This window comes from Fukomys damarensis, unplaced genomic scaffold, assembly GCF_012274545.1.
Source record: "Fukomys damarensis isolate Sample0158 unplaced genomic scaffold, DMR_v1.0_HiC HiC_scaffold_27, whole genome shotgun sequence".
In the NCBI taxonomy this organism is placed as follows: Eukaryota; Metazoa; Chordata; class Mammalia; order Rodentia; family Bathyergidae; genus Fukomys; species Fukomys damarensis.
In genome coordinates this window covers 6,774,827-6,794,948 of record NW_022900939.1, presented here as the reverse complement: position 1 = coordinate 6,794,948, position 20,122 = coordinate 6,774,827, and the positions used below count along the sequence as shown (strand labels likewise).

Below are 20,122 nucleotides of genomic sequence, written 5' to 3'. Positions count from 1 at the left end.
AAAGCTCAGGCTCCACGGCACAACCTTCAGAGTCTCTCTCCTGCACATAGGCAGATCTTGGTGTCCTTAGAGACACTGGCCCAGGATTTCTCAATGAACCCCACACAGGAGAGTACATTGTCATGTTCCTTCCAGAGCTCTTGAAGAGTTAAATCTGTATCTGAGGCCATCTGGAAGCACAAGTGGCTGGCATTTGGGTCATAACTCAAGACCTTGTTCATAAGTTAAAAGTAAAGTTCTGGTCATAACCCAAGTTGTTCATATGTCAGGCCAGCCGTGACTCGAGAATCCATTGGATACTGAAAAATGGAATGGTTTCCAGGTAGTCTTCCACACCATGGCAAAGTTGAAAACTTATTAAACTGAGACATCAACCACTTGTGGAAGATTAAAATACCAGCAAGAGCTATCCTTTCCTCATGGGGCTGGGGATGTAGCTCAGTGGTTTCACCACCTGCTTCGAAAGCACAAGGTCCCGAGTTTGCTCCCCAGTACCAAAAAAAAAAGTTGTTTATGTCTCCTCTCGGAGGCCAAGTTCAAATGTCATCTTCTTCCTGAACTTTTCCTCCTCCATCTCCTCACCAAGTGGAAATGTTAACCTCCGAGCCCTCATCTGAAGCTTCAGACCCTCACTTGAAGCTTTCATGTTATGTTTGGGGTTATGCTGGCATGAAAATATGTCTCTCTCTTCCACTGGTTGGAAAACTGCTGATTTTTCTCCCTTACCATGAACCTCCAACATCTGACACAGTGACTTACATGATTACAGCAATCTTGATAAATGTTTGTTGAATGAGTGCATGTTGTAACTGTTCAGCACCAAGGAAAACCCAAAGACAAGCATGACAGTCAAGGAAGCTTCCAGAAGAAGAAGGAGTGAAGGATCTCATTGGGGTTCACAGTTAAAATCTCACAGAATCTGCAGGCAGAATTCAGGAGCCCATGAACTTGACTGGGGAGAAACTAACTTTTATACTCACTAATCTAGCTGAAACTTAGATTTTCTCCCATTGTAAATATAGGCTACAAAACACAAAATAGATATATTTTCCTATCACCTATAATATTAGAGAAATTCAGAAAACGTGTTCAGTACCTCTTTGAAATTATTATGATTCTTAAAGGTGGTAAAGATAGCATTCCTATGTCACAAATTGGGTTTTTTTAACATTTCAATAACTTTTCAATCACCATCTTTTTATCTTAGCTATTTTATTTCATCAATGTAAATCACTTTTTGAGAAGTGGACCTTTTCATGTAACACAGTAGGAAAACCACCAAGGGGTGCAGTTTACATGCACACACGGGTAGGGTGGTGAGGCAGGCTCCAGCAAGCTGTCCAGTTCTTCCCCTCTCTCCTTGGCCTGAGGAGGTAAAAAGACAAAGCCTTTGTTGCTGGCATAACAATGCATCCCTGAAACAAGAGCATCACTGATTTGTCTTTGACCTACTCTTAAGAATTTGGAGAATTTAGCCTCTCTTCCCCCCCGCTACTCTCAGATCTGACAATCTAATCGGCATGGTAGACAAGTGCTCTACCACTAAGCCACCCACAGCCCTGAGTTCTTAGGGCTTTAGCTCTCTTCACGATCACTAGAGAGGGCTGAGCTGTGACCCTTCAAAGAACCACCTCCCTGCACACACCAGTAAGCCCAAGAAGTGGGGCAGGTCCTCAGCAGGACAGTGAGCAGTCAGGTCACACGTGCCGTCTGTGGTAAGGCTTTCGGGGTACTGGGCAGCATCCTCGGGCTCGAAGAGACTATAAAATCAGTTCAGGAAAACCTTCCTTTTCGAAAAGGGTGACGCTGGCAAAGTGCCCTGGCAGACGTTCCCAGCACGGCAGAGGAGTGGCCACGTGTGGGGGACAGTGTGGGCCACCCTGACTGACGAGGTCAGAGGGCGTGGGGCGGTTCAAGGGGCAAAGCTCAAGGGGGCGGAGGTAGAAAGGGAGGAGAGAGGACGAGGAATGACGTGGGCGTTTCCGTTGCCACCGGACCGAGAGGACGACTGGGAGGGGCTCGGGACAGGTGTGTGGGAAAGTCAGACATCGCGGGCAGGCAGACCCCAGAGTGGAGCTCCAGGGGAGACCGGAACGGGGTGGGCAGAGGGCTGAGGGAATAACCCAGGCAGAGGCGGTCACACAAGGCCACTGAGACATTAAAGGTCAGGAAAGAGAGCGGTAAAGTTAGGGACGAGGAAGGCCTGAGGCTCAGGAAATGATCACAGCACCAACACTGAACACTAACAAGTTTTTTTTAAATAGTAACAGCCAATTAAGTAGACCTCTTCTAGTCACCTGAGGCCAAGGTAGGAGGGCATGGCTGGACAGGGCTGCAGCACAGCCTTCGAGGCTGTGGCCTCTGGAGAGGCTGGCGAATTCTGAGCAGGCAGTTCCCACGGAGGAGGAGCGGGGGGAGGAGAGGGGTGGCCCGGGGCCAGCAAGGCCTGCTGTCTGGTGAGTGGGGGTGGGGGGAGGCCGCCAGGGAGGCAGGGCAAGCTGGGGCCAATGAAATGCAGAGGGGAGCAAGGAGATGTACAAGGCAACGGCATCAAATTAGGTTGCTGTTTTCCAAGATGATCCAATCTTTCACTAGTGAAAGAAGGAAATTACAAATCTGGGGTATTTAAAGGTCGTGTGAAAATCACAGAAACCTCAAGTTGAGTCTGTTCCCACCTAAATATCTTTTGTTTAAAAACCAGGCAACGCTGCTGAAACGGTCTCAGCACAGTTCCTAAAACGGAATCCCTCAGTTGTCCCTGAAAGGGTGCAGATGCTCTGAACTACTATGCTGATACCCACTGTGCCCATCCCAAGCAGGGTCCTTGGCCTGGGAGGCGGAGGTGCCAATCTGGAAGTTTCCATAAGAAGAATTCGGAAAGTAAGGTCAAGGAAGAGCTGCTATCACTAAACATTCTGTAACTTAATAAAATGATCCTCCACTTAAGAACCATTTACCACGTGCTAGGCACCTTACCTACATTTTTCTGAGGGTTGGCAATGCGACCCTGCTGGTTAAGCTGACTTGTCAATTGACTGTCTTGGAAGTCACACACTTCTGGGTGTGTCTGGGTGGTCACAGAGGTGTGATCCCCGTCCTTTCCTCTGAGGCTCTTCCTGGCCGCCATGAAGTCAGCAGCTTCGCTCCACCATATCCTTGTCTATGACATTTGTGCCTTGACTGACTGACCATGAACTGAACCCTTGGAAACTGAAAGCCCAAATAAACCTCTCTTCCATTAAGTAGGAGGGTCAGGTATTTTGTACCAGTGGGGAAAAGCTGAGCAATTCAGCGATCGCGTAGTATTTTTGCCCTTATCCTTACTATTCAGAGAAGAAGGTGGGTTTTGAGTAACTTGCCTCCAGCCCCCAGATATGGAATGATGCAGACAGCCCTGGAGCTCAGGAGCGTCTCTAAATCCCATCCTGTCTGCCTAGATTTATGACCTCAACCCAGCCAGCCTGGCTCAACAGTGAAAACAAAGTACCATCAACAACAGGGACAGCCTTCGAAAGACAAATATCCTGTAATGCCAACATGGCTGCCCCAGTTCAGCATCTACAAAGTTGCTTTTTTTCTTCTGAATTTAACCAACTTTGCTTTTTACTTATTCGTCAATTAAAGAACACTGCTGGGGACATGAGCCCCCGAGCTGGGGTCGCTCACAGAACGAAGGAATCGGGGACCAGGGGAAGTTGGGGAAATCTTCCTTCGTACAGGAGAGAGCATGAGCCCAATCTATTTTTCAAAACTATGTTTTGTTTTAATCAAAATATTATCAGTAAATCTTTTGAAAAGCCAAGTGCAGTCATCCCTAGTATCCATGGGGAATTGATCCCAGGCTCCCATGCAAATACTGAAATCCAAAGATGCGTGAGTCCCTTAAATAATATTGCATAGTATTTGCATATAACCTACATCCTCCTGCAGACGTTAGAGCATCTTGAAATTACTTATAATATATAATACAATGTAAATGCTATGCAAATACTTCTTACACTGTATTAGTTAGGGGATAATGACAAGATTTTAAAGTCTGCACATCTCGGTATAAAGGCAGCTTTTTTTTAAACATTCCAGCTGTGGTTGGTGAACCCAGGCTGTGGAGCCCCGGGGCACAGAGCCCCCCCAATTAAGACCAGCAGCCCCTGTCCCCTGCAGCCCATCCCACCTCCCCTCGCCTTTGTCCCCCAAAGCTGCCCTTCTGTTGTTTATCTCCCTGTTTCCCAATAACCCTTGTGTTTCCAATCTCCTGAGTCACCACCTTAACCTTGAGATCGTCTTCCCAGCAACATAGAGAAACTCTTCCCTCCTCTTCGCTGGCCTCAATTTCATCTCAACTTTGTAAAAATCCATTTCTACTTTTTCCCTTTTCAGACAATGTAAACACATTTTGTGGATGGACCAATAAGTAGAACCCGATCTTCCTCCCTTTCTTTTGATCTTTCTTAGTCAATATTATTTCATCTCTCATCAACTTGGGTTTGTTTGTTTGTTTGTTTGTTTGATAATTGGCAAAAGCTTTCCATGCCCTCGGTATAATTTTCCACCTGACCGGACTTGTCAGACGATTTGTCAGGCTCATCTATTTCCCAAGGACGGATGTCATCACCCCCAGAGCCTTCTGACTTCCTGCTCTCTAGCACAGTCGCTCTCCGTGACAACACATTACCCGAGACATTCCATTCCCTGAAACCCTCTCCCGTGTTGGGCTCCCTGATCCTGGATCCAACTTTGTTCTTGGCTCCCTGGTTTTAAATGAACACATCCTTTGGGAGTTTACTGCAGAAAAGTACACAGAAGCAAGCTACATAAAAGGCTTGCTGTGTCTACAAAGGTCTTTGTTACCCACTCGTGTTTCATCGATAGTCTGGGTTGGTGTGGAATGCTCAATGGGAAAACATTTCCAGTCAGAATTTTGAAAGGCGTCGTTTCATTGCATACACCCTCCCAACGTGGCTGTTAGAAGATGGATGAAATTTGTCAAATCAAGATGGAGTCACTTTTGTCAATCCCTGACCAAAACAGATAAAGCCAGGAGGTTTTCAAGGAGGAGTCTCAGGAACCAGTCCTCCAGAAGGAGTCACTAGAAGCACAGCTTTACACACAGGCTGCTGAAAACACCAAAAAAAAAAAAGTCTACAAAGGTATCTTCCCAGCAACTATCTATTCACACTCAGATGGGTGCCTTATTTAGCATTAATCCTTGCAGTCAAAGATATTGTTTCAAAATACCTGACGTAATTTTCCTCATTTTGTCTTCTAGAATCTCCCTTTGCATCAACCTGCTAGAATATACTCCGTCTACAGCGTGCCATGGTCTGGATCTAGCCCGCCCCGCACAGCGTGTTGAGAGCTTGGTCCCTGAGGCCTCAGCGTTCAGAGGTGAAAGCGTTCCTGTTCCCGTCAGAAGTGAGGGGAAGGCGAGGGCTCTGGTCTAATGAATGGCTCCATCCATGGATAGGTTGGTTCATGACTAAATGGACGACCGGGAGACTGGAGAAACCGCCTCGCTGGGCCCATCCCGAGAGTGCGCCCTGGGAGGGTACATCTCGGCCCCAGCCCTCCTCTCCCTCTCACCCTCCACCTCCTGGCTGCCAGCAGGTGAGCAGATTCCCACTACCCTGTCCTTCTGCCGTGATATTTCTGCTTCTTCACTGGCCTGAAGCAATGGAGCCAGCTGTCTACGCATAAACTGAAACCTCTGAAACCATAAAGCAAACCGAAACTTTCCTCCAGTAACCCCACTGATTGTATCAGGTATTCTGTTACCGCGATGAAAACTGACTGAAAAAGCAAATTCGTTTCGCTCGGTCCTTTGTGTGCAGGGCTGGGATAAAGGTAAGGTAAAGTGAAGCCTTCTCCTGAGCTGCAAAAGTAGTTAGGGCTTGCCAAAATGTGCAGGGACCACAGTGTGTGGTGGTGCACACCGGTAATCCCAATACCCGGGAGGCTGAGACAGGAGGATTCACCATGAGTTCAAGGCCAGCCTTGCTATCAGAATGTTTGCTCCCACAAATTCTTTCCTATTCTCTAGTTACCCCTTTTAGATTCTACTGTTTCTTTATGGATGCAATACATTTTTAACTAAGGATGCCAATCATGGTGGTTCCTTTGACCCTCTATTCTGTTCTTTTTCCTCCTGGCCCATATTTTCCTTGGGGAGGGGGACAAGAAGTGTACCTTAGATGTAGGGTCCTTGGAGTGTGCGTTCCTACTGAAGACCAGGCCACGGCTGAGCCTGGCGGAGACATTACGCTTCTGAGTTTCGGGTGTTGATTGAATGAGCTTCGTTGTAAAACAGTCGGTTGCTCCCTGCAGCCTTTCTGCTAGAGATCTCTGGACGTGAGCATCTTCGAGTCATTTCTGTGGGATCATTCATTCCCTCGAGAAAACACCTCCCGGCGTCCTTTTGGAGTTAGGGGCAGGTGCTGATACACGCCTGACCTGATACCCGGGGATGGGGAGGGAGGGGCCTGGGAGTCTCACCAGTTCCTAGGCCGACTCTGCCCCCGGACCTTGGCAGGCTGCCCCACCCCATCTCCATGCAGAGCATCCTGGAATAGAGCTCTGGCGGCTCCTGGAGGCTGCACAGGATGGAGGTGGGGACCTGGAGACAGGCTCTCCAGCTGGCTCCTTCCTGAGAGTCTGGAGGGGACCAACTGTTCCTTGGCCCCCATCCTGCCCCCACCGCTAGGCCACGGACCTCTCCCCTGGCACCTTTCCCCTTGCACAATGAGATTTGGGGGTATAGACGTCTCTGAGCTCCATCAAACACAGAGTTCACAGGTGTTAGGGGTCTGCATTTTTTAGATCTAGAGAAAAAAGATAGATTATAGACATAGATAGCTTTGGGTAACTTTGATTGTGTCCGGAATTGTACTATTCTTAAAAGTACAATTTTAGGAGCCAGTTGTGGTGGTGCACACCTGCAATTCCAGCACTCTGGGAGGCTGAGGCGGGAGGATGACAAAGTCAGGCCCAGCCTGGGCAACTTAGCAAGACTCTGGCTCAAAACTAATTTAAAAAAAAAATTAAAGGGCTGGGGCTGGGGATGTAGCTTGGTGTGAAGGCCCTGGGTTCAAACCCCGCTAACACACACCCCCTAAAGAGGTACACTTTAAAGTACAGTTTTCCTCGTCCCCTTTCTCCCTATCTTTATTTCGTCTGCCCTACCTCAGGAACGGGGCTTGAGGGCAGAAGCAGGAGTCTACTTCGAATGCCAAGGGTCTAGCTTGGACCGCAGCAGTAGAGGCAAGACTGTTCGTGGGTGTGGCGCCATCTTTGTTTCCGTCACCGTCCACCCGGTTGGGTCTGAGAAGCCCACATTGGCATCACACAGCTGCAGCAGTGCCCACCCTCATCCTGCCTTCCCAGTAGCAGAGTTTTCCAAGTGTCAACAGAATCCTCAGGCATCCTGCTTTCCTTTGGCCACAGAAGATTCCATGATGCTGCCGAGCGCCCATGTGTCCCACCCGGTATATTCTGGGCATTCTGAAGAGGCCTGGGAGCCTCCCTCATCCAGCCTCTGCTTTCCCAGGGAGTTCCAGCAGCAATGGCGGTCATCTAGGTGGGATGTGCTGAGGAGAAACACTTGGTCACTCCAACCCTGTGCCTTCTAGGTCCCCCAAGGACCCCGTGACCCCTGGGAATTTTCTCCCCCTCTGGTCACCAGGCAACAGGGCCCCTCCTGGGCTTGGAAGGGTGAGACTTCTCTCTTCCTGAGCCTGGACCTCCCCCTTCCATGGTGGCCACACGGCTGTCTCACCTGGCTCCAGAGGACCCCAAGGGGCATGACAGGTCAAGTGACATCAGGGTTGCCAAGACCTAGGAAGCTGGAGGCCCTAAGAGGAGTGCGCCTATTGGTTGTTATGGCAACCAGGGCTCTCAAAATGGAGGGAAGGGAAGAGGCTGCCCTGCTTCAGGGTTGCCATGGTAACCCAGATCCTCCACGCCAGCTCTAAAGACAAAAACTTCACACCCGCTACTAACAAAGACAGAGCCTGGGACTCCGGGATTCTTCATGGTTTGAAGAGTCTCCTGGAGAGGCCAAGGTCTCCTAGTCTTGCAGTTGACGTCACAGATTCTTCAGAACAAGAAGGCTTCTGCTTTGGAGGATAAAAAGAAAGCCAGGGTTTGGTAAGCCACAGAGTCATTCAGCGAGCATTTACAAAGCCTACTGTGTCCCAGGAACATGGTGACCAGTAAGTCCCAGGCCCTGTTGTCAAGGGAGGGAGACAGACTTTTGCACAATAGTGGCTGGGAGGGGAACCAGTCCAATCTGCTGAAAACAGTATGGCACTGTCCACTAAAGAAATGTCAAGGCAAGCTAGGCACATTAGCTTTCACCTGTAGTTCCAGCACTGAGGAGGCTGAGGCAGGAAAATCCCTTGAGTCCAGGAGTCCGGGACCAGCCTGGCCAACATCGCAAGACTCCTCCTAAACAACAAAACTTTGGTGCATACTGTTCGCCAGTAACTCCAAGCAATCAGACTCTACCTACAGAAACATCTCCTTCGTATTCAGTATTATTTGTAGCAGTAACAAATGAGAAAGGACCTAAATGTCACATAGGGGAAGTCAGTTAAGAGCTCCGGAACACCAAATCTGTTGAATGTACAAACACATAAGGATAAAACAACACTGAAACTTTTAGCCAGGATGACCCAGGAAGGGGGGATGACCAATAGGGTCAGAGAGGGTGTTTAAGTTTATAGCTGGACACACCCCCCGAAGCTCAGAAGTGGGGCATCTGGTCAGGGCTTATTTAGCTGACCTGCTGGTAGAGGTGGGGTCTGGTTTGACCTGGGAGGATTGCGGGGCTGGGGGCGGGGATACTCTGTCTCAGCAAGGAGAGCAACTAAGACAGAGTGAGACTTTGATTTCCGAACCATGTGGACATGTTGCAGGAGTGCGTGTTGTGTCTAATAACTGAAAGACCACACTGAATACTGGGGACTCGATAAGATGCATGATGGAGGAGTAAGGCAAGCGCTTGCTGGTTTTGGTCCGTGCAGAAACCGCAGGGTGAGGCGGTTACTCCAGGAGCTCTGAGTGGGCGGAGGAGAGAAAGGCGGACCGGGAGAAGTTAGGTCTGGGAGCTGAGTCAGAGTTGGTCAGCAAAACGGGGAAAGGTGTTCGGGCTGCAGGCACAGCGAGAACAGAGGCTGGAGCTTGAGAGCGGGTGGGTTGGAGAATTCTAGCAGCGTCTGGGGAGAGGCGGGACCTTGGCTTTACCCTGGCAGTCGGCGGCATCCTGAGTTAGCGGCGAGTTGAAAAGGGACAGCCTGAGATGCCGCCAGTGGACTCTGGGGAGACACCATAGGAAGCTGTGAGAGAGTCATCCAGGGAGACGGAGAGCCCTCTGGGGACAGGGGAGGGCGGCCACTGGGTAATGCTTCGGACTCCGCAGAGTCACTTTCTGCCAGAGCTGGAGGGGAGGGATCCTAGGCCAACGGGTTTAAGACTTGGCATCTCAGGGGCTCCCAAGGAAGCGGCCACGTTTTTCTCCAACCTGGCCTTTTTCTTCTCCTGATTCTGCTCATTCCTGGGGGTGGAAGCAAAGCTAAGCCCCAGAAGCTGCCTACGAAGAAAGCAGGGAGGAAGAGGAGGCTGCCCCTGGATCCCGACGTGGCAGGACAGTCGCACTCCGAGGCGCCCCCTGGAGAGCAGGCTGGGCATAGCTGGCCTGAATGGAGCCTGGGACAGGGCTGGGGCACCGAAGAGCAGATGGTCATGGGCTCGGGGTCCCCCAAGAGCCGGTTCAAAAAGTGCCTCTGGCCCCTGCCTCTTCGGCACCCTAGGCCATGCCAGGCACCCGTGGCAGAGCCGGGGCTCAGAAGTCAAGCACCTTGGAACCCAACGCCTCCTACCCATTGCTCAGCAAGCCCAAGGGACAAGGCCAGGGCAGCAGGAGGATCCACACCACCTCGCCCACGGCTCTTCCTGCAGAAGAAAGCGCAGAAACCCTGCGGGCGGATTAGCACAAAGCTGCCAGCCGGTCTGCACTCATCAGGTGAGTTCAGAGAAGAGGCAGGGCTTAAGGTGGTCATCGCATGGCCGCGTCCACTCTGCTGGAAAGGCAGGTGCACCAGGGGTCCACTTCCTGCCAGACCCACACACTGGTACCAACAGCCGCGAGAGGAGACAGCTCTGCCAGCAGCAGTATCCAAGAGATACCAACTGAGGCAGAGGGCACTTGTCAAACGAGTTTGGAAGGAAGCACATTGTACCTCTGCTCCTTTGGATGAATCACTATGACCATTAAATTGTTAAGCGTTCTGAGACGTCCTGCACCCTTGCTGTTGAACACATTTCTCAAACATATGGCCATGGAGAATGCATTAAAAGTCTGCAAAACACGGGTTCCATGGAACATACTTTGGCAACCGTGGACCGGTCCCCTAGAAAAGCGCCAGGTGTGGGACTCCAGGAAATTCAGTGTAGGGTGCGTCTTTAGGAGGAGTCGGCCCCCCCAGCCCCACTTCTCAAACCCCAGCAGAAGCCGAGATGGAAGCCAAGTTCCACAGGGCTCCTCGCCGCGGCAAGCCAGGGACCAGAGCTTGGCTGCGGCGGGGCTGCTCTGTGGCTCAGGGACCAGGCGGTTCCAGGTGGGCACGGGGTCAGGCATCTGGAAGAGCCAAGGCACAGATGTCCCAGCTGCTCCTGGATCCCGGCCTGGGCTCCCGCTCTCCCTAATTCCAATATTTGGCTGCTGCCGCCGCCTCATTCATATTCCAACGTCAACTCTGCATAATCTCCCCAAACACTGCCGCAAAGCAGGGAGGGGAGAGGGAAGGGGGAGGTGGGCAGAGCCAGGAAGCCCCCCAGCCCCCCCAGCAAGCGGCACCCCTCGATGGGACCTCCCAGCCGCCATGGGCCAGTGACATGGTGACCCTACAGGCAGCTGGCAGCCACTTCAGCCAGTGCTGCCGCAAAGCAGGGAGGGGAGAGGGAAGGGGGAGGTGGGCAGAGCCAGGAAGCCCCCCAGCCCCCCCAGCAAGCGGCACCCCTCGATGGGACCTCCCAGCCGCCATGGGCCAGTGACATGGTGACCCTACAGGCAGCTGGCAGCCACTTGCCAGCCAGTGCTGCAGGATGTGCTCCAGCCAAAGGGGAACCCAGCCCGCCGTCCTGTGCTGGACAGTGGGACCCTCAGTCTGGACACTTGGGGCTCCAGCTGGCTGTCGGGTCACACAACCTCTCTGGGATCCGGAGAACCCTCAGTTCAGACCCTGGGGAGGAGGCTGGAGACCTCCCAAGAGCTGATGCGGGCCTGAGTCACAGCTGCCTCTGTCCCTGGTGGCCGGGGAACTGGGAGTCATTGCGGCATCTACACCAGAGCTGGGGGAACTGAGGGGACAGCTGACCAGCTGGGTGGAGATGGAGCCGGGACAAGCCTTTGACTCTTGCCAGCTGAGCGCTTCCTCCACCCTGCCTGATGGCCACGGTCACAAGAGCCCGTGACAGAGCACTGGGCCGGGCCCATTCTACAGGGGAGAAAGCAGAGGCTTTGGAACCCGCCCCACAGCTGGAAAGAACCAAGGTCGGGCTGGGGCCAAGGCCAGCTGTCTCACGCTGTTTCTCCAAACCCAGGGGTGGCTGGGGAGTGACTGGCGTGCGGTGAACAGGAGAGGTTAGGACACAGGCAGGGGCTGCAGCCAACTCCATCCCGCCCACCGGTGCCTGGTCCCCTCTTAGCCCAGCCCCTGCCCAGCACCCACACAGCCTCCCACCATCCTCTCCTGCTCACCCTTCCTCACAAACTCCCTGGGATTCTGTGACCTCCACCCAAATTTTCCCCCAGGGTCCCATCCAGGCAGATTTAAATATGTGAGATTTGCATGTGATTTGCATACACTTCTAAAGACCTGGGAGGCAATTTCCAAGGTGGCTTCACCCTCAGTATCTCTTGCCCCTTTCTGTTCCTCTAAAAATCTCCCCCATGGAGGCTTGACCTTGACCTCCCCGGGCTGTGATCTTGCTTTCCATTTCTGTAAGGTGAACTACAGGGCAGGGCCAGGCCCCTCACAACCACTGCCAGAGAAACTACTATTTGAGGAAGCCCAAAAAGGCACCCCTCTTTCCAACCCAGCTGAGAGTGACAGAGGGCCCGAGTAGGTGAATTTACCTGCCACGCTGAGGTGGGAGACTGCACCTTGGGCCTGTCGTAGCCTAACCCTGAACCCCGGAACTGGATAAACCCACCATTTCCAGGGCACAGAGAGGGTGCCCGGGGGCAGAAGCCAAGCCCCCTCGGGGACCTGGGCCAGGGCCCGTGACAGAGACTCAGGGCACACCTCGGGAGGGTGACTCGTGACCCCTATCTCCTAGAGATGAAGTAACTGAGGTCACTTAACAGGGAGTCGCCCTAACTAGCCCAAGGAAACGACAGGCTGGCCCTGGAACCCGGGGCCATCTAACTCCGGCCCTGCGGTCTTTCCGCATCACCATGGCTATGTCCCTCAGGAATATAAGGCAAGGGGGAGAGGACAAAGAGAGGGAAGCGGTGTCCACCCACGAAGCCCAATGCCTCAGGGTGGAGCAGCAGGGCAGCTGGACGTGAGGGAGCCCCAGGACCAACTCCAGTGCCACAGCCCCAAGCGGCCTGCGGATGGGCAGAGGGTGGGGGTCCTAGGCAGCGGTGGGGACCCAGGTGAACTGAGCTTGTGCAGGCCCAGGACAACCCCAGGCTGTCTCGGTCAAGCAGTAACCCATGCCCAGGGACATCAGATCTTTTCAAGAAATGCCAGCAATCAAATTATTACATGAAATCTCTCCATTTGTGTGTGTTGGCTCAACATTTAAGCAAATGGACAAACACCTCTCAAGCAAACAAAATGTCACTGTTCTTTGGCTCCAGCCCACTGGCCGTAGCCAGCAGCCTCTACAAATCCAATCCCATCCGCTCACAACCCTGCTCGGTGGAGTGTGAGCCCCAGAGGGCTGCCGGGACTGGCTGCATTCCTGTCCCCCGCCTTCCCTGAGGCTGGTGCAGGGCAGCTCCTTCAGACTCCAGGACAGAGTCTGCATTCCACAGCCCACGGCAACCCTGCCTATTTCCTGTCGAGAAGGAGCTGCTTAAAAACTCTGCAGAGATCCACAGAGGCAGAATCTCTGCCTGGAAATCCACATCTTTAACCTGGGGATTCTCCAACAGGTGAAGGTACAGGAAACATGGCAGGGAATTTGAGCTCATGGACGGAAATCATGGGCTTTGGTCCAAACGCCAGCTCTCCCATGGGACCATGGGCCCGGAAGTCACTTGACCTCTGGGCCTTAGACACAGTGGTGACGGCCTTGCACATCTGCCTTGAAGGAAAAATGAGGGCAGGTACTCCAGAGTACTTTGTAAACTTTTCAACAATGATTTTCTAAAACGCAATTCCCAGCCAATAAGTGAGTTACAAGATCAATTCAGTGAGTTTTCACTGGCACTAGTTTTAATGAAACAGAATGCAGAGGGAAAGAGGGAAAGTTTTGTCGCATGAAATGTATGCAGGTGAAGGAATGCTGGATCGCAATACCCATGAACAGTGGTCAGAAACAAGTTATATTAAAAAATAACTCTACTGGGGCTGGGAGTGCAGCCAGAGTGCCTGTTTAGCATGAGCAAGGCCCTGGGTTAGATCCCTCAAATGCCAAAAAAATAAATTTTTTAAAAGACATAAAAAGCATTGATCATAAGCCTTCATGACCTCAGATTAGTTAATGATTTCTTAGTATACCAAAAGCAAAAGCAACAACAGAAAAAAAATTATATGATACACTGGAATTCATCAAAATTAAAAATATTTGTGGTTCAAAGAACAGTATTAAGAAAGCGAAAAGACAACCCAGAGATTGGAAGAAACTATTTGCAAATCATATATCTCACAGGGGCTGGGGATTTAGCTCGGTGGCACCATGCCTGTCTGGCATAAGGTCCTGAGTTTGATTTCCAGAACCAAAAAAAAAGAAAAAAGGAAATCATATATCTGACAAAGATCTAGTACCCAAAACATGAAGAACTCCTAAAACTCAACAATAATAAAAAAAAAATTTAAAAGTGGGCAAAATCTGAAAAGACATTTCTCCAAAGATGATCTTCAAATGGCCAGGAAGCACAGAAAAGGTTCAACATCGTACACGATCAGGGAGATGAAATCAAAGCCTCAATGAGATGCCACTCTGTACCCGGTAGGACAGCTAGAAGCAGAAGGACACTCACAATGACAAGGGTTCTCCAGGAAGTGGGGAAATTGGAATCTCATACATTGCCAGTGGAAATGGCCAGTGGAGCAGCCACTTTGGAACAGTTTGGCAATTCTGTAAAAGGTCAGAGGTATCACACAACCCAGAACTTTTACTCCTGGGGACACACCCATGAGAAATGAAAACATGACCTCACAAAAACTGGTACATGGATCCTCAGAATTATTCACAATAGCCAAAAAGTGTAAACAACCTATGTGCCCATTGAACAAAAACATCTATGCAGTGGATTATTACACAGCCCTAAAAAGGAATGAAATTAAATGACTCAGGTTATAATATAGATGAACCTTGGCGGGGATTATACTTAGAAGAAAGAAGCGATTCCTTTTGTAGGAAATGTCCAGGATAGACAAATTCACAGAGAAAGAAAAAGATTCCTGGCTGCCTTGTGCTAGAGGCCTGAGAGGCCGAGCGGCTGCCAGGGGAGGTGGGCTTTCTCGTTTGGAGTAAAGAAAATGTCCTGGAATGACCTAAGGGTTATTATGGCCGCACAACCCTGCAAATATGGAAATCGCTGAATTCAGTTGTACCTGAGTTACATCAAAAGTACATTGTTCTAAGCTCAGTGCACCAGGGAGTGTAATTTCACTATGAAGACGAGACAAGAAAGAAAATAAGGAAACAAAAGGGGTGCTAGGATTGTAAGGGCCTCGGGAGAGGCAGAGGGGCTTCTTTACCTCGGTGTCTTCCCTCTGCACAGCCTGCGTGGGGCTAAGCTGAGTGAGTGAGTACTGTGGACAGTACTGTGGATAGTACTGCTATCTCGCACCAAACTCGGTGAGGGGCAGTTTGACAGTGTCTATTAGAAATGAAAAGCGCATAGCCCTTGTTTCAGCTGTGCTGGGGATCCACCTTCAAAAGTACTCCTAGAAAGAACAAATACAAGTATACTCGCTGTAGGGCTGCTTGTAATTAGGGGAAATGGATAAATAACATGTAGCAACTGAGAAATGATTCAATCGCGATTATGACATCATCGTCCAGTGGGATCTTGGGCAGATTGAAGTTTCTGAGAGTTAGAAAGTGGGGAGAATCACTCGGGGGAAAGAAAGATCACAGGTGAGAGAAAGGATAGAAGAAAGGGAAAGAAAGGATAGCTTTTCCATGAGAGAACAATCTCACTAATAAACTAATAATGTTTATTCATTGTGAAGGGAACGGAACGATCCTAAGTGGGCCCAGCAGATGACACCTTAGCCGGATGACCAAGGTCAACAAGAACAAGACAGCCCTGTCGTGTGACTCTCAGGAAGACTCATTATTTCTGCAATAGGCAGCCAGCCACACCTAAAATGAATAACCGCAGTGGAATCCTGAAGAAACAGTAGACAAGGCCAGAGAGGGACGTGCTACAAAATAAGTGGCCAGCACTCTTCTGAAGGACCAAGGTCAGGGCACAGGGAGGAGAGGAGCACAGCGAGGAGCCCCGAAGACCGAAGGTACCGCGGGTGATCCCAGAACAGAAAGGGATGATTAATAGAAGAACCAGCAGAATTTGAATAAAGTCTGTGTTCATTAATAGTATCGTGCCCACATTTTGATCAGTGTATTACAGTTATGCAAGATGTGAATGTTAGAGAAAACTAAGTGAAGGATATTAAAGGAAGTCTCTGTGTAATTTTAGTAACTTTCCTGTAAGTGTAAAATTATTTTAAAATATAAAAATGTTAGCCGGGCACAGTGGCCCACGCCTGTAATCCCAGCACTCAGGAGGCTGAGGCAGGAGGATGGCTGTGAGTTCAGGACCAGCCTGGGCTGCACAGTGAATTCCAGGGCAGTCTCAGTTACATACTGAGACCCTGTCTCAATGGAAAAAAATTTTTTTAAATGTTATAGCAGAATGAATTCCATTATCTTACCTGTATATTAAAGCTATTATAATCTATTGATCATCAGCTGTGTTCATGTTCTGTACTGGGCTGAATTGAGCTCCTCAGCAGTTCATGTCCCTCTGGAACCTCAGAACGTAACCTGACTTGGAACTAGGACCTTTGCAGATGCAGCTGGTTAAGATGAGATCGTAACACGGGATTGGGTGGACCCTAAATCTGAGGACAGCGTATTTGTAAGGAGGCTATGTGAAGCCACGTACAGACACACGGGACACCATGTGACAATGGGGCAGAGGTCACAGGGATGCATCTAGAGGACAAGGAATTCCCGTTTCCAGCAACCACCAGAAGTCGGGAGAGAGACAGGGTCCTGTGCTCCCTCCAGTGCTGCCAACACTTTGGTATCAGTCTTCCAGCTCCTGGAGCTGGGGGAGGATACATTTCTGGTTGCTCTGAGTCCTCCAGGTTTGTAATGTTAGTCCTCCTTTATCCACCGTTTTGCTCTTTATCTGTGCTTGTTTTGTTTTGTTTTCCAGGTATGTACTGCCACACTTGGCTAAATTTTGTCTTCCAGGCTTTCAGTTCCCCACAGTCAACCAGAGTCCAAAAACATTCAATATTTTTTAATTTAATAAGTCATTTGTTTTGAAATTCATGCCATTCCAAGTACTGTGAAAATCCTACTCCATCCCACTCGGGAACGTGAGCTGACCCTTGTCCAGCGTATCCACACTGTATACACTACCCACCCCTCAGTCACTTAGTCTCCTTTGTCCTGTGACAATCACAGCATCACAGTACTTAGGTTCACGTGGCCCTTATTTTACCTTAAGTAGCAATGGTCTATCTTATTATTAGTTAGCGTTGTCGGTCTTTCTGTGCCTAATGTAGAAGTTACATCTTCTCATGGGAATGTATGAATAGGAGAAGACACAGTACGACTGTAGGGTTCAGTACTGCTAACAGTTTCAGGCACACATGGGGGTCTTGGATCACAGCCCTCAAGTATCAGGCAGGACCACATTGCAGCCTCCTCGAAAACTAAAGTGCCCTCTGCCCAGTCCAGGCCCTGATCTCCCTCTGAGGATCTGGGTACTATAATGTACTTGCTCACACCCTGCTTAGCTTAGGCAGATCAGCACCTTCCATATCCCAGGCTGAGATGTCCGGCCCAATCAGAGACAATGAGGAGACATTTGCTTCCAGCCCCCAGGAAAGAAGCTTCTTGTCTTCCAGGAGACACTGACTCTCTCTATTAGACCTGAATGAGGAAGCCTCGTGCCATAGCAGAGAGTGCAGACACAAAGACACTGGGCCATCCCTGAGCTGCTAGATCAAGCCTTACCTGAAACTCACTTCACCACTCCCCACTTTCAAGTCCTGTAGCCACTAGTTCCTTCCCTGGTTTAAGTCAGGGGAGTTTCGGCCTTCTGCTCCTCAAATTTGAAAGAGTGGTAACTAACTCAGACATGGCTGGTTCCATAGAAGCAAATTAGGAATTCCTCCCCTATCTTAGTTCAATTTCCCTTCCACAGACCCTGCTCTCCCAGTGACAAGATAACTTTTTCGATTTTTTTTTATTTATTGCAGTACTGTAGGTTGAACCCAGAGCCTTTGCAGTGAACTATATCTCCAGCCCTTTTTTTTAATTTTTATTTTTATTTTATTTTGAAATACTGGTTCACTAAGTTTCCCAGGCAAGGCTTGAACTTGTGATTCTCCTGTCTCAGCCTCCCAAAATGCTGGGATTACAGGTGTGCAACACCATGCCCAGCAAGATAACTTCTAAAAGTTTAAATACAGCTTAGCAATCTCTGGAAAGAAAGCACTTGTATCAGTCAGCTGTCTGCAGAGACAATGCTGTGTAACAAGCATCTCCCAAAAGTGCAGTTGCCTGCACACTTCTGGGTGCGTCTGGGTGGCCTTGGATGCTCTGTCTGGTCTCTCACCTTTGCTCTCTGATGCTGTCTCCTTCTCTACTTCCCAGAAGCCATGAAGGAAGCAGCTTTGCTCCCCACACCCTTCCACCATGATGCCCCTGCCTCGGAGGGAGCTGACCATGGACTGAACCCCCTGAAACTATGAGCCAAAGAAACCATTTCCTCCTTTAAGTATATTAGTCACTGTGCCCCAGCAAGGGGAAAGCTGACCTCCTAGGACTCCACAAGACGGTGCCATGGCCACCTGGGCCAACACTCCTCATGTGGAGGACAGGGGGAAACACAAGACACCCCTCCAGGCCTGGCACACTGTCACCTCCTTTCACATCCCCCTGACCGAGGCAAGCAGAGGACTGTGGAGGGTGGCAGAAGACCCACCCATAGCAAGTGTGCAGAGGCGGAGGGGACAGGTCAACAAGAAACTGGCCCTTCTTCAAGAGCACCTCGGGGGGTTCAACTGAGTCCCAAGCCAGGCACAGGGGGTCTCTGTGCTCCCCACTACAGCCTGTAGCTCCCCTTCAAGCCTCAGAGACGGGAGTGGGTGCTTTCCCAGAGAAAGATGAGGGGCTGCATGTCCTGTGTAGACGACCATTGATCCACCCACCCTCCATCTCCAAACTCTAAATGCACACAGGGAAGGCAGCTGGGATTGTTATGAAGATGCAGACCCTGATTCAGTGGGTGGATCTGGGGCCTGAGACTTCGAATTCTGAGCCTGTAAGGACCAGGCACAACAATCAGGACTGAAATCTCTCTCTTCCCATGCCAGTCTCATTTATAAAGTGAAAATTCCACCTGCATGCAGAAGAGACCAGGACAAGGGACGCAACATTTGCCCCCAGGAAAGGGCTCAAAACCTGGCCGGTGTCACCGGCTTCCCATGTGCACCTGCACTGCCCCTGTAACGACATGGTGCGATCCATAGGATTCAACTGTGGCTACCAAGCAATTAGCCCCCACAGCGAGGGGATCATGTAATTAGAGCTCCCTTCCGCCCACAGCTTCAGCGCTGTCCCACGCAGCCACCCCGTCTCTGGGAGAGGGACAGGGACAGGGATGGGGGTCAGGGAGGCTCCCCGGGCTACCAGGAGGAAGTTCTCAGAAAAGGATTCAGGGGCCAGGGCAGGTGACTGAGCAGCTGAGTCCACGTCCCCGCAGCAGGAGAAGCTGGGTCCTGCGGCTGCCGTGTGAGATTCCAGTGCAGGGCTTCAAATTTCTGTCCTTTTAAGACAGGAACTGATAAAAATTATCTTCCGAACTTGTCAGAAAAGTGAGATGCAAGCGTTTGCCATGTTTGAGTGGTTTCTGCAGTGCTGCTTTTATGATTTCCCTGCCTGGGCCTCAACATCCCCACCTGTCAAATGGGGACCACGAGTCCCACCTCGTGCCGGGGTTCAGCTCAGTGGCGCCGCACCTGCCTTGGAAGCACAGGGCCCGAGTTCGAGCCTTGGGCAGGGGTGGGGGTGGCCTACCACGTGCAAACTTGTTTAAGTCCCAGGTTTCTGTCCCCAGGAGGTCACTGCACAACAGGGCGAACGTGTAATGGTCCGGATGCATTGAGAAGAACTGTGTCGTAGGCCACTATCTGTGACGCTCAAAAGAGCCTCAGTGACACAAAGAGAAAATAATCCGCATGGCTGTTGAAATAGCGCAGGAGGGGACCCTGGGGCTGACACACCAGTGCGGAGGAGGGAGTGGCTTGTGGGAGAGCACGCAGGCCTCTGAGAACGGATGCGTACACACGCGCGCACACACATGCACACACAGGCGTGCACACGCAGACAGAAAAGCACGCACACGTGATCACACACGAGCACAAGTAGACAGGCACAAAACATGCGCTCACAGACAGGTGCACACACCAACGTGAAGAGAGGCGGGTACACGCAGACCCACGCACACATGCTTGTATTTCTGCACAAGCAAAGTATGCGCAGGCGCAGGCGCGGGAGGGTTTCCCACGCCCCTCTGCAGCGCAGCGTGTGGTCCCAACCCTGTCCACAAGAGGGCGCGCAGGCGCCAGCAGTCGGGCCCCGCGCGAGGCTGAGTCGGGAGATGCAGGCCTGTCGGGAAAGGACGGAGAAGCCGGGAGGG

The 20,122-nt window shown here is 50.9% G+C and overlaps 2 long non-coding RNA genes across 4 annotated transcripts in view; one reads left to right on the top strand and one right to left on the bottom strand.

Moving 5' to 3' along the window:
- Positions 1-217: 217 nt before the first annotated feature.
- Positions 218-20,122, bottom strand: part of LOC117283497 — a 22,401-nt gene continuing 2,496 nt past the window's right edge. The window contains exons 2-5 of one of the 3 annotated variants that reach the window (XR_004514492.1): positions 7,769-8,105; positions 7,177-7,580; positions 6,184-6,815; positions 218-1,365 (exon numbers count right to left, since the gene is read on the bottom strand). This is a non-coding gene — a long non-coding RNA (uncharacterized LOC117283497). Of the gene's footprint in view, positions 1,366-6,183; positions 6,816-7,176; positions 8,106-8,349; positions 10,904-20,122 lie in introns of those variants that run through there. The other 2 variants (XR_004514491.1, XR_004514490.1) reach the window with 2 other exon arrangements.
- Positions 2,825-5,532, top strand: LOC117283498. The gene is made up of 4 exons (XR_004514493.1): positions 2,825-2,880; positions 5,029-5,147; positions 5,267-5,385; positions 5,465-5,532. It is a non-coding gene; the product is annotated as an uncharacterized LOC117283498 (long non-coding RNA).